The sequence below is a fragment of the Barbatula barbatula genome (genome assembly GCF_947034865.1).
Source record: "Barbatula barbatula genome assembly, chromosome: 16".
Taxonomy (NCBI): Eukaryota; Metazoa; Chordata; class Actinopteri; order Cypriniformes; family Nemacheilidae; genus Barbatula; species Barbatula barbatula.
In genome coordinates this window covers 19,135,017-19,145,901 of record NC_136779.1, presented here as the reverse complement: position 1 = coordinate 19,145,901, position 10,885 = coordinate 19,135,017, and the positions used below count along the sequence as shown (strand labels likewise).

General features: G+C 38.3%; 1 long non-coding RNA gene across 1 annotated transcript; it reads left to right on the top strand.

The window, feature by feature from the left end:
* The first annotated feature begins 4,822 nt into the window (after positions 1-4,822).
* Positions 4,823-10,587, top strand: LOC306906091. The gene is made up of 3 exons (XR_013787799.1): positions 4,823-4,879; positions 7,195-7,329; positions 10,485-10,587. It is a non-coding gene; the product is annotated as an uncharacterized lncRNA (long non-coding RNA).
* The last annotated feature ends 298 nt before the right edge of the window (positions 10,588-10,885 follow it).

Here is a 10,885-nt window from a genome sequence, read left to right as displayed (position 1 = left end):
TTTTTAATGAACTTTAACAACATAACGTTGTTGGGAAAGGAGAAAGCATCCAGCAAAGCTATGTATGAGTGTTGTGTTAGAGCTTTCAATAAGAAGAGTCTTGATTGTAAAGTAGATACACTAGGGCTGGGCGATTTTTCCGATTTTTTCGATAAACTCGAATTTACGTTTTAACACGATTTAATTTTTGTTAAATCGAGACATCGAGATAAAAAAAAGTTTATCATGCACTTCCAATTAGATACATTGGAAATACTTGTCAATACCACTTGATGGCGCGCCTGATCGCGTCTCAACCGCTCACTCCGAGCGCGATTTATGAGAAATCAGTAACGAAGAAGTTAACGACTAACATCATGGAGACGCCTGGCTCTTCGCATCAGGATGAGCTTGCATCAAAGAAAGGTAGTAATGTTACTTCAGTGATTTGGAAATGGTTTGGATTTGAGAGGTCAGACGTCAAACAAACTTTGGTCAAATGCAAGATATGTGAAAGTCAGTTGCAACCGGCAGTGGCAGCACAACTAATTTGTTTCAGCATTTGCGACAGAGACATCAGGCTGAATGGCTCGAATGCACAAAATTAAGGGATGAAAAAAACACAGTCAGCCATCCAAAGACGACAGATCCACCTCGAAATGCACAACGCCAGGTTTCATTGGCGGCATCATTTTCCAACGCCATTCCATATGATAAAAAGTCACAACGATGGCAAGAAATAACAAATGCTGTAGCATTTCACATCGCAAAGGACATGGTTCCAATGCACACCGTGGAAAAGCAAGGGTTCATAAATATGCTACACGCCATTGATCCGAGATACAAATTACCAAGCCGCAAACATTTTACAGAAGCCGCAATTCCCCGAATGTACACTGAAACACGCGAAAAAGTGTCGGAACAGCTTTATAGCGCATCTTTCTTTTCCACGACGACTGACCTGTGGAGTAGTCGTACTCTTCAGCCATACATGAGCCTCACAGTTCATTACGTTGATGCAGAATGGAAACTGAAAGTTTTTGCCTTCAGACATGTTATTTTCCAGACGATCATACAGGGGAAATAATTGGTCATGGACTTAAAGATGCACTGGCCTCCTGGAAACTTGCAGAGGAACGACATGTGTGCGTGACCACTGATAGTGGAACAAACATGATCAAAGCCATGAAGATAAACCAATGGACCCATCTTCAATGCTTCGGACATCGGCTTCACAATGCAATTGGTAAGCATGATTAATAATACAGACAATAAAAAACATTCAATGTTTTCCTGAATAATTAAAATTATTATTTTCTTGAATTAATACTTAAAGCTTGCTTACTCAGTTCAAATCACAACCATGTGTGTGTATTTGTAGAAAAATGCCCTCTTTTATAAAAAATATACTTTTTATTGCTGGCAACAGTATCCCAATTTTTATCTTGCCACCTAATATTTCTTAATCTATTATTTTTGTTAAATATTATATATTTTAATTTTTTTATCAATTGCTGTTTCTGTGAAAAACATTTGAGTGTTGCACAGCATGATTTTCATAGATTCATTATCTAAAATTATGTAGGAGCATTCTCTTCGAAATGTAAAAAATCTTGGTAACTAGAAAAGTGAACTTTTAAATGAAATGTGTTTTCTTGCTCTCTATTTTAACAGCACACGGTGTGAAAGACCACAGAGTTGACCGTGCAATTGGAGTGTGCAGGAAGGTTGTTAGTGCATTTTCCTTCAGTTGGAAAAAGAGAAAGGATCTTGCATCTACACAGGCTGAGCTCGGCCTACCCTCTCATCAACTCATTACAGAGACCCCCACCAGGTGGGGTTCAAGACAAAAGATGATTGAGAGGATTTTAGAGCAGGAGAAAGCCATAGCTCTGGTTCTTGGCTCTGACAAAAAAACGCGCCACTTTGTTCCAACGTGGCAAGATATTGAAGTCATGGAGTCCATAAATAAAGCTGTGGGTCCCCTGCAGGAGTTCACGGATGCATTGTCGGGTGAAGCATACGTGAGTGTCTCATACCTCAAACCGGTTCTTCATCTGTTTAACAGTAGCATTTTACAAGCACAAGATGATGACACAGATTTAACGAAACACATCAAAAGCACAATACTGCAATACCTCAACAGCAAATACAGCGACACTGACACAGATGAACTCCTCAGCAAAGCTTCTCTGATGGATCCTAGGTTCCGTACCACTTACATAGAGCCTGACAAGTTGGAGGGGATCAAAGAAAAAGTTGTTGAAGAGATGACATCTTTGTTGCCAGACAGAAATCTTGAGACCACAGTTCAGATGACTCAGGATGTGGAGCAGGAAGAACTTAGACCAGAAGCTGGGTCCAAGAGGAAGAGAACCTTAGCAAGCTTTTTTAAGGAAACGGCACCACAACCACAACTTGCCATTCAATCAGAAGAAGAAAAAGTCAAAGCTGAACTGACAGCTTTTTTGATGTTTCCTGATGTAGATCCAGATGCAGACCCACTTCAATGGTGGAAGGAGCATGAGGCAAACTACCCCAAGCTCAGCAAACTTGCAAAAAAATACCTCTGTATTCCCGCAACAAGTGCTCCTTCTGAGCGGGTGTTCAGTGCCAGTGGGAACGTTGTGACCTGTTCTAGAGCATGTTTGAAGCCTGAAATGGTTGACAAACTGGTCTTCCTGTCAAGAAATCTGTAGTAAATCACATTTTCAGTTTTCACGATGATGCAAAAAGTGCTGGTCTTTGTTAATCTTGTTGTTTGATTCACAAACTACTTCGTTCCTTTTACTAAATGTTTTATTTGCTTGACTTTAACAGAATGTATGTATTGGTTAAGATGTGACATTTTCTCACCTAGTATGTTCAGAATTGGTTCTATTGAAATTAAACTATATTTGCTTTTATTATTCAATCATATATTTTGCAAAGCTGTACTTCTACACCTTCTTGACCACTGTAAAGTACATTGAAAAAACAAGTAGGTACAATACAGAAATGTTTTAAAATACAAAAACTTTCCTTATTTATGTTTTTTTTCTAAATGACTAATAAAGAGAATGTTATTTCAGTACTTTATTGTTGTAGTTATGTTTTAAATTGACTGGTTAAGCAAAAACGAAAAAAATCGAAATAGAAATCGTGAATCGGTCAAATGGGGACTTGCAATGGAGAGTTTTGCATGGGGCTATAGCCGTTAATGCATTTGTTTCAGTGATAAATCATGAAGTTACTCAGGAATGTCCTTTCTGCTCACAAAGGGAAACTGTGTTTCACACCTTTATGCATTGTATAAGATTAAAGCCCCTGTTTACTTTTTTACAAGGTCTATTTAAACTGTTTGATGAAGTTTTCTCTTTGGAGATCTTTATCTGTGGTTTTAAGTGTTCAAGAAAACGCTCTTATGAATGCCAGTTATTTAATTTTTTTTTGGGACAAGCAAAAATGTCAATTTATGTAAGTAGAAGAAGCAAAATCGAAACAGATTCTGATGCAGATGTAGTTTTGCTCTTGTCAAAGTTGTTGAAATCAAGAATCCAAGTAGATTTTCGATATTACAATGCAACAAAGAATCTAATGTTGTTTGAGCAAAAATGGGGTATAAAAGGTGTTCTTTGTAGCATAATCAACAATGTTTTGATTTTTAACAGTCTAGTGTGAGTTAATTTATTTTATTATTTTTTTCTCCCCTAACTCAGCTGTATGTATCCTCTTATGTGAATGAATAACGGAGTTGTAATAAAGATGATAAATCTCTCTCTCTCGCTCTCTCTCTCTCTCTCTCTCAATTCAATTCAATTCAATGGTGCTTTATTGGCATGACAATTGTTACAATGTATTGCCAAAGCATTTATAACATCAACAATAAATCTAGAACAGATAACAATATATTAAATCAAACAATACATATTTTAGAAATAACAAATCAAAAACATTTTGTGAGCGCATCACTGATTGGTCGACTCCTCCCTTTTCTTATGGCAGGCATCAATGTATTTTGCTGCTAGTAAAATACAATCTTGTTTCTCTCCTAATAAATATTGAAGTTGTGTTCTGTTGTCTAATTTCCTGAAGTCAGGGCAAATTATTTCAAATTTGGGAAAGAATTTCTTTCTAATTTCTTGATAATTGTGGCAGCTGATGAGGAAGTGATGTTCTGTCTCTACATCTCCTCGGTCACAGTATGGGCAGATGCGGCTCTCTTTAGGTAACCAGTTCTGTCGATGTCTCCCCTTCTCTCTCTCTCTCTCTGTCTCTCTCTCTCCTCTCTCTCTCTCTCTCTCTCTCACTCTCTCTCTCTCTTAAACGTGAATCTTCACTATGGTTCATTTTGTAGTATTTATGACTTTAGATTTTTTAATGGATTTTTTTAATTTATTTGTTCTAATTTTAATCATTTCTAACGTGCAGACATTCTTACAACCGTATGTATTTAAAAAGTTTTTTTGACTGGTTCATTCTATTGAATTATTTTTAAAATGGTGTATTTTAATTCTTATTATGCTCTTACGTTACGACGATGTATTATCTTATAATTATTATTTAAACGTCTCTAAAAACTTTTATTTTGATGTTCAAGAATTTCATGGTTTGAAAAATAACCCGGATGTGACGCAAGACGCGCCGCATTTAAACGTGTCTTCAGTTTTGCGGAAGTGAGTAGTGACCGTTTCTTCTTCACTTATTGACACTTTTCTCAACGCAAGTCGGTATTTTGTTTAATTGGTTTTCTTTGCATTTATTAACAATCTCAAACGATCCCTCACCGCGTGCGCTGCTGTGTAGTTTTGGTGTAAATGTTCAGTGTTCAGTGTGGTTATTGTTGTTGGTGATTTCTCCTCAGACTTCAGAAATGGCAGCGAAGGGAGACAAAGACTTTGACAGAACCAAACTGCTGGAGGTGATATTCACATTCAAAACAAGATCTGTTTGTCTGCACTACTACGTCATCAGAATATTAATGATAGATAATAATGATATGATCTTCGGGCAAATGCGTGCAGTGTTAGGTTCACACACTAGGTGGCAATGTTTGATCAAACACATATATTTACTTTGAGAAGTCTTCTGGGGCCTGTACCATGAATGTAGTTGAACAAACTCAGGGTAGTTGGATTAGTTTTGGGTTGACAAAACCAAACCAACGTGATCAAGCTTTGTTGGTACCATGAAGCAGCTCGTGGAGTTTCTTTGTCAACTCAAGCTTTGATCCTGAAGCTAAGATTAGTTTGCGCGCGCGTGCACTTGAACGAGTGACGTCAGCATGACTAAACCAATCGCACTATAAATGAATAAAGCGATTTCCACAATATGAACACAAAGTTGAATTTCAGCCATGGAGTGATATGTTTCTGCTGTCTACGCAAGAGAGAAGTGTTGCAGAAACACTGCTGATTGAGTTAATGTTAAATTAAACGACTATAGTACACACATTTACTGTGGTGCTGTACGGCAAACAGGATCCGCGGGGTCCTCGGTGGAACTACAAGGGGTCCGTTTCCTTGCGGGCAACTTTTTTTATGTAAGGCATGCGTACAGAAATATTACAACAAAGTTCATTGAAGCTCCTGCATATTGCAATTTTAACCTGCGTGCGGACAAAAAACATCCATTCAGACAGCAGAAGCAAGAAAGTTAACCTTACATCTGCTTCATCATTTCCCTTCCGAGTACACATGAGAGGAGTTGCGTGCAAATAAAGTTCATTCTCATATATTTCTGAACTTCTGTACAAATTTGTTAAAACTGTAAACGGCTATTTTGACAGGCAAATGACACGTACCGCTTCTGCATTGTAAACTCTGACATCTTACGTGTTTAAAATCAATGAAACATGCACCGTGTACTGACGGTTCATGTCAAACAAGTTGCCCAAAAAATAACGCGGACTGGTTGCATGTTGGTCTCCTTTTAGTCTGATATGATGCTCTGCAGAAAAAAAACGAGTTTATTTTTTTGCAGAAAGACAGCGGAGCTCGGAATAATAAAATAGCGGTGTGTTCTGCAACACAGAGAAGCGGAAGAAAATATAAGAATTACACTTAATAAAACGGCTGCTTTTACAACAGAATACATAAGCCTTTACATTTAACTTTGCGCCATTAACCAGGGTCAGTCTTTTCATTGAAGCCTTAATAAAAACTACGGTTCAGGACAAAGAAAAATGTTCTTATACAGTGAAACTGAAAGTGTTCCTAGATGTTCTGCACCACAGACAAGAATGTAAAAAATCCAATGCAAATACATGTGATACAATAAAAGTGGAATATAAGTAAGTATATTGAATTTCATATGAGTGTAAGGGAAAGCCAGCAAATCTGTAAAATCAGATTTTACCTTTATAGTTGTAGTGATAGTCATTACGGTAATCATTGCACGTTATGAACTGCCCGCTTAAGACGGGGACTACGGAGTAGTACGGGGTTCATCCGTAATGCCATGGCCTGTGAAATGTTAATAAAGACGACTACGAGTTAACACAGACGTGCGTGTGTATGGTCCTTATTCCTACGAGTGCCATCCTAACATTACAATAGTAACCAATATTTTATTTTATATTTTTATTTTATTAAACAGTATAAACAATAACTAGACATTCTAACGCGCACTGTGAGTCAGTTACGTCACCTATATGTTTCTTTGCTCACAGCTGATTGGTCAAACTTCAGTCTGAGATCTTGAATCTAGAACATAGCCTGCCCCGGAGCAGGTTAGCCGTGCAACGTAAGACACCATGGCGACGAACACCGATTAAAGCCGAGCTACTTTCATGTTACCTAAAACCCAGGGTTGGCACAAACTAAACTGAAACATAGCTGGCTAGCCACCGAAACCAGCTTCATGGTACAGGCCCCTGGTTAGGATGTAACCGCAACAAACTCTGCAAGGGATTATTTTTGAGCTGATTTATTTATGTTCGGCTCAGGAGAGACGTAATGTCACACCGTTGCTATATTTGCAATATGCAGTATGGAGTCAAGTGCATTATTTCTGTAAGTCTTTGTTCCGTAATGACAATGTTAAGGAAACATTGCTAATACATTTCATTTGATATATCGGAAAAACACAAAAGAGTATTCTCGTATTACAGCTTATTGTTACAGATATTTGATGTGTTTAAAATCTGTTTTGCTTGCTTTGTCTGTGTGCGGGAAGTCTGATCGCTGTGTGTGTTTTTCTACGTGTGGTTCATGAAGTTTCTCCACCGTTGTTCAGGTTCCCTCTGGTGAGCAGGCAGCGGTTCAGGAGCAGGTGAGGGATGTAAGTTCACTAGAAGGATGCGAGTCATCAGGATTTCAGTTCGACGTTCTTCTTGCGACCTGCTGACTGATGTTGGGCAGACTTTTAAAGGTTAGAGCTGTATTTGAAAATCAGTATTTTGTATTTATTTGCGTTTATGTCCCAACCTCAGGAGTCGAGAGAACGCTGTTTTTAAGAACTCTTAATTTAACCCTGCAAAATTGTGGTAGGGATGAGTTTTTGTTTCTGGGAGGAGATTTTAATTGCACTGAACTAAATATTGATAGGAATCACATGGAGCCTCATGAGCCATCTCGAAAGAGACTCATTCAAGTAATTAAAACAAATGAGTTGTGCAATACATGGAGATTTTTAAATGGTAGCCTAAGACAGTATACTTGGTCTCATACCCGTGACAATGTTTTTTCTCTTGCTAGGTTAGATCGATTTTATGGTTTTAAACATCAATGTGGTATTTTTAGCAAATGTTTTATTGTCCCTGTTAGTTTTTTTGATCATAGCATGGTGTTTTGTTCTTTTATTTTGAACTCCATTAGGGCAAAAAGCGCTTATTGGCATTTTAATAGTTCTTTGCTAAATGATACAAATTTTAAAGACAATTTTAAAAAATTTTGGGAAACATTTAGAACTACAAAGAATACTTTCCAGTCATTGAGGCAGTGGTGGGACTTTGGAAAGGTCCAAATGAAACAATTCTGTCAACAGCATACTTGAAATATCACTGTACAGTTATGGAAATCTATGAAGAACTTGGAGGCTTCAATAGTAAAACTACAGGAGCTAGCTGAATCAACTGGGGGGGGGGGAGAATGTTTTGGAACCTCTTACAATGAAGAAAACTCAACTTGCTGATCTTTTAGGGGTTAAGGTGCAAGGAGCTCTGGTTCGGTCACGTTTTCAGAATATCGATCAAATGGACGCTTGATCAAGAGAAAGAATTTGATCGAGTTGAACATAATTATCTCTGGAAAACCTTAGCTGCTTTTGGTTTTTGTCAAAATTTTGTGGAAATGATTAAGATGCTGTATACTGATGTGGAGAGTGTGCTGAAAGTGAACGGTGGCTTATGCACTCCTTTCAAAGTTGGTAGAGGTGTAAGACAAGGATGTTCACTGTCAGGAATGCTCTATTCATTAGCGATAGAACCATTATTGCAGCAGATAAGAGTAAATTTGACGGGGATAAATATACCTGGTATTAACCGTAACGTTAATTTATCTGCTTACGCTGATGATGTGATTTATAATAGTTAATACTCAAAAAGATATAGAGAAGTTAAAGAAATTACTTGAAGATTTCAGAGCTGTATCTTCTGCTAAAATAAACTGGAAAAAAAGTGAAGCGTTATTATGTGGAAAGTGGACAGGAGAGAAACTAAGCATTCCTGAGGGTTTACTTTGGAGTAAAGGGGGTTTCAAATACTTGGGGGGTCTTTTTAGGAGACGAAGGCACTGTACAGAAAAATTGGCAAGGGATGGTTGAAAAAATCAAAGGTCGACTAGCCAAATGGAAATGGCTGGTCCCAAACATGTCCTATAAAGGGTGTATTCTAGTTATCAATAATTTAATTGCATCCTCTCTCTGGCATAAACTGGCATGTATAGATCCACCTGTGAAAATGATGACTGAGATTCAAGCCCTACTGGTGGATTTCTTCTGGGATAAACTACACTGGATTGCTAAGAGCTTTTTATTTCTGCCTAAAGAAGAAGGTGGACAAGGACTGATAAACTTGCAAAGCAGAACAGCAGCTTTCCGTCTACAGTTTATACAAAGGCTCCTTTCGGGGTCAAGTGACGTTGACTAGAGGGGCTGCGTGTGCTATTTTACGCAGTCTGGGAGGCCTACAGATGGACAATCTCTCTTTTTGTTAGAGCCCCTAAAGCTAGATGCCTCCATTTTGCCAATTTTTTATCAAAATCTTTTTAAAGTATGGCGTCTTTTTAATCAACAAAGGACACCATGTACAAAATCACTCTTCTGGTTGTTAAACGAACCTATAATAAATGGAGCTCGCTTGGATATTTCTGCTGTTGAACACAGTTTTCCTGGACTAAATGATATCCTTTGCAAATCCAAGATCAGCACTTTAAGACTTCTGCTAAATGTAACTGGACCTTATTTCAAGAATATTGAGCAAACAGCATCTCATTTGGGAATTCTTTCAACTCGTATAGTTGCCCAATTGATGGTAAAGTGGCAGTCTGCTCTCACAATTGAAGATTATTAACAGACTATTGTAGAGGAGAAGAGACTCCTAATGCTGAAGACCCTTTTCCGAAGATATTTCTGTCTCCCAAACTAGATGATTGTATGGGTTTGTTGTTAAAAAATGGGAAGTCTTTGTGTTTAGATTTCCTCTCGGTTACAGGGAAAGTCTTGTACAAAGCTTGTGTTTTGGTTTTTAACAAAAAGATTTTAGACAACAAGGTAGAGACACCGTGGCGCTCTTTCTTACGATTGAATGAAAATGTTAAGCCTGAATGGAGAATTTTGTATAAGCCACCGTTAACGAAGAGAGTTGGAGATTTACAATGGAGGGTTCTCCACGGAGCAATAGCTGTCAATGCTTTTATTTCTGTTTTAAACCCTGAGGTGAGCCCTGAATGTCCTTTTTGTTTTAAAAGAGAGACTGTTTTTCATGCTTTTATGGAGTGCCCTAGATTACAGCCCTTATTTGATGTACTGAGTAGTCTTTTTAAGGCTTTTAATGAAGTTTTTTCTAAGGAAATATTTGTTCTGGGTGTTAAATATGTGCAGAAAAGACAAATTGATTGTCAATTAGTGAATTTTATATTAGGTCAAGCAAAATTAGCTATCTATTCAAGTAGGAAAAATAAGATTAAACAAAGGCTGGGACATAACGTTAATGTGTTGTTTTCGACCCTTATAAAGTCAAGAGTGGTGATTGATTTTAATTTGTATAAATCCATGGACGATATTACCTTTTTTGAACGAAAATGGTGCAGCAAAGGAGCATTGTGTTCTATGTTTGAGGATTAATTATTTTTCTCACTTTTTCTGTAGATTTTTTTTGTGATGACTTATACCTTGTGAATTGTCCTCTCCCTCTCTCCCTCTCTCCCTCTCTCCCTCTCCCTCTCTCCCTCTCCCTCTCTCCCTCCCCCTCCCTCACTCTCTCTCTCACTCTCTCTGTCTCTCTCTCTCTCACTCTCTCTCTCTCTCAATTTTTCACTGTTTTATGGAATGTGATAGACTTACAGTTTTATTTGATATTCTTACAGTGTTATTTTCTAATTTTGGAGGAAGAAACACACAGGAGAGAGAGGAAGGAACACACAGGAGAGAGAGGAAGGAACACACGGGAGAGAGAGGAAGGAACACACGGGAGAGAGAGGAAGGAACACACGGGAGAGAGAGGAAGGAACACACGGGAGACAGTGGAAGGAACACACGGGAGACAGTGGAAGGAACACACGGGAGACAGTGGAAGGAACACACAGGAGAGAGAGGAAGGAACACACGGGAGACAGTGGAAGGAACACACGGGAGACAGTGGAAGGAACACACGGGAGAGAGAGGAAGGAACACACGGGAGAGAGTGGAAGGAACACACGGGAGAGAGTGGAAGGAACACACGGGAGAGAGAGGAAGGAACACACACACAGGAGACAGTGTAAGGAAC